The sequence below is a fragment of the Armigeres subalbatus genome, chromosome 3 (genome assembly GCF_024139115.2).
Source record: "Armigeres subalbatus isolate Guangzhou_Male chromosome 3, GZ_Asu_2, whole genome shotgun sequence".
Taxonomy (NCBI): Eukaryota; Metazoa; Arthropoda; class Insecta; order Diptera; family Culicidae; genus Armigeres; species Armigeres subalbatus.
In genome coordinates, this window is record NC_085141.1 from 381227813 (window position 1) to 381231596 (window position 3784).

Consider the following 3784-nt stretch of genomic DNA (forward strand, 5'->3'; position numbering starts at 1 on the left):
AAGAAAGTCAATAACAAGTTTTTTTTATTTCCACTCAGCTGTTGTTATCCAAGAGCGAGTTATGTGCAACACTAAAGCATAACAGCTAAAATTCTAGAGGGGTCTAGTTCGATCCTAGGGCTATAGATCCGCCCCCTCTACCCCCCTCTAGTTACACCAATTCCTTCAGCAAACAAAACTGACAATTGCACAGTACAACAGCGCAATGCGGTCTGATTCGTCCAACCTTAATTTATTTAAGGACAACTTGCCCGAAGAACCCATAACCCGCACCCAACTATTTTTTAAATTTAGCTTGAGCTTGAGCTTGATTGACTGCTCGTAGTAGCTACTCCATTATGACCAGATCAGCTGTTCTTGCACAGGGAACCAACAGATGTTTGCTTGGGACTAGCACACATCTTCAATGTACAAGAACTGGTGATCTCATTTGTAAGGTCATACTGGCGCCTGCCACGTCAGAATGCAAGTCAATGTAGGGAAGGGGGAGGAAATGATGATGCAATCACTCGCCCACTGCAAGCCGAATATACCTCTGCACTTGCCACGAGTTCATGTGGAATTTGTTGGAATTTCTGGGTTAGGTTGGAGAGGCAGAGGTCCGTCTTGGTTAACGAGCTGCCAATGTGATAGATAGGAGAAGGTAGCTGATGGAATTTCTAATTGGATGTAGGAAACGAGCTCTATAAGTTCATTTCCAATTCTAGCAGATTACTGTTAGAATACTCAAATTGAAGGTATAGGAATAGTAATGGAAAACGGTATGGAAGTTCATTTCCAGTTCTAGCGATTGCTAGAACATGAGAAATAAAGAGAAAGATACAAAGTAGGAGAATGGAACGGACCTGGGATTGAATTCACGACCTCCTGCGTATGAGGCAGAAGCAGTAGCCATATGACTACCAAGCCCGCCTCGAAACATGAGAGATCACGCACTGAACTAATTATTTTTATTACCGGCCGCGCAATGCAGAACACAATAATTCGGCCGACCGCGCGATCGTTCTGCTGTCCGAAACATGAGAGATCACGCACTGAACTGATTATTTTTATTACCGGCCGCGCAATACAGAACACAATATTTCGTCCGACCACGCGATCATTCTGCTGTCCGAAACAAGAGAGATCACGCACTGAACTGATTATTTTTATTACCGGCCGCGCAATACAGAACACAATATTTCGTCCGACCACGCGATCGTTCTGCTGTCCGAAACAAGAGAGATCACGCACTGAACTGATTATTTTTATTTCCGGCCGCGCAATGCAGAACACAATAATTCGGCCGACCGCGCGATCGTTCTGCTGTCCGAAACATGAGAGATCACGCACTGAACTGATTATTTTTATTACCGGCCGCGCAATACAGAACACAATATTTCGTCCGACCACGCGATCATTCTGCTGTCCGAAACAAGAGAGATCACGCACTGAACTGATTATTTTATTACCGGCCGCGCAGTACAGAACACAATATTTCGTCCGACCACGCGATCGTTCTGCTGTCCGAAACAAGAGATCACGCACTGAACTGATTATTTTTATTACCGGCCGCGCAATGCAGAACACAATAATTCGGCCGACCGCGCGATCGTTCTGCTGTCCGAAACATGAGAGATCACGCACTGAACTGATTATTTTTATTACCGGCCGCGCAATACAGAACACAATATTTCGTCCGACCACGCGATCATTCTGCTGTCCGAAACAAGAGAGATCACGCACTGAACTGATTATTTTTATTACCGGCCGCGCAATGCAGAACACAATAATTCGGCCGACCGCGCGATCGTTCTGCTGTCCGAAACATGAGAGATCACGCACTGAACTGATTATTTTTATTACCGGCCGCGCAATGCAGAACACAATAATTCGGCCGACCGCGCGATCGTTCTGCTGTCCGAAACATGAGAGATCACGCACTGAACTGATTATTTTATTACCGGCCGCGCAATACAGAACACAATATTTCGTCCGACCACGCGATCATTCTGCTGTCCGAAACAAGAGAGATCACGCACTGAACTGATTATTTTTATTACCGGCCGCGCAATGCAGAACACAATAATTCGGCCGACCGCGCGATCGTTCTGCTGTCCGAAACATGAGAGATCACGCACTGAACTGATTATTTTTATTACCGGCCGCGCAATACAGAACACAATATTTCGTCCGACCACGCGATCGTTCTGCTGTCCGAAACAAGAGAGATCACGCACTGAACTGATTATTTTTATTACTGGCCGCGCAGTACAGAACACAATATTTCGTCCGACCACGCGATCGTTCTGCTGTCCGAAACATGAGAGATCGCGCACTGAACTGATTATTTTTATTACCGGCCGCGCAATGCAGAACACAATAATTCGGCCGACCGCGCGATCGTTCTGCTGTCCGAAACATGAGAGATCACGCACTGAACTGATTATTTTTATTACCGGCCGCGCAATACAGAACACAATATTTCGTCCGACCACGCGATCATTCTGCTGTCCGAAACAAGAGAGATCACGCACTGAACTGATTATTTTTATTACCGGCCGCGCAATGCAGAACACAATAATTCGGCCGACCGCGCGATCGTTCTGCTGTCCGAAACAAGAGAGATCACGCACTGAACTGATTATTTTTATTACCGGCCGCGCAGTACAGAACACAATATTTCGTCCGACCACGCGATCGTTCTGCTGTCCGAAACATGAGAGATCACGCACTGAACTGATTATTTTTATTACCGGCCGCGCAATGCAGAACACAATAATTCGGCCGACCGCGCGATCGTTCTGCTGTCCGAAACATGAGAGATCACGCACTGAACTGATTATTTTTATTACCGGCCGCGCAATACAGAACACAATATTTCGTCCGACCACGCGATCATTCTGCTGTCCGAAACAAGAGAGATCACGCACTGGGCAGAGCGTTGTTATTGGCGGCCGCGCAGTGCACGACGCAATCCTTCGGCCGACCGCGCGATCGTTCTGCTGTCCGAAACATGAGAGATCACGCACTGAACTGATTATTTTTATTATCGGCCGCGCAATACAGAACACAATATTTCGTCCGACCACGCGATCATTCTGCTGTCCGAAACAAGAGAGATCACGCACTGAACTGATTATTTTTATTATCGGCCGCGCAATACAGAACACAATAATTCGGCCGACCGCGCGATCGTTCTGCTGTCCGAAACAAGAGAGATCACGCACTGAACTGATTATTTTATTATCAGCCGCGCAATGCAGAACACTATAATTCGGCCGACCGCGCGATCGTTCTGCTGTCCGAAACATGAGAGATCATGCACTGAACTAATTATTTTTATTACCGGCCGCGCAATACAGAACACAATATTTCGTCCGACCACGCGATCGTTCTGCTGTCCGAAACAAGAGAGATCACGCACTGAACTGATTATTTTTATTACCAGCCGCGCAATGCAGAACACAATAATTCGGCCGACCGCGCGATCGTTCTGCTGTCCGAAACAAGAGAGATCACGCACTGAACTGATTATTTTTATTACCGGCCGCGCAGTACAGAACACAATATTTCGTCCGACCACGCGATCGTTCTGCTGTCCGAAACATGAGAGATCACGCACTGAACTGATTATTTTTATTACCGGCCGCGCAATGCAGAACACAATAATTCGGCCGACCGCGCGATCGTTCTGCTGTCCGAAACATGAGAGATCACGCACTGAACTGATTATTTTTATTACCGGCCGCGCAATGCAGAACACAATAATTCGGCCGACCGCGCGATCGTTCTGCTGTCCGAA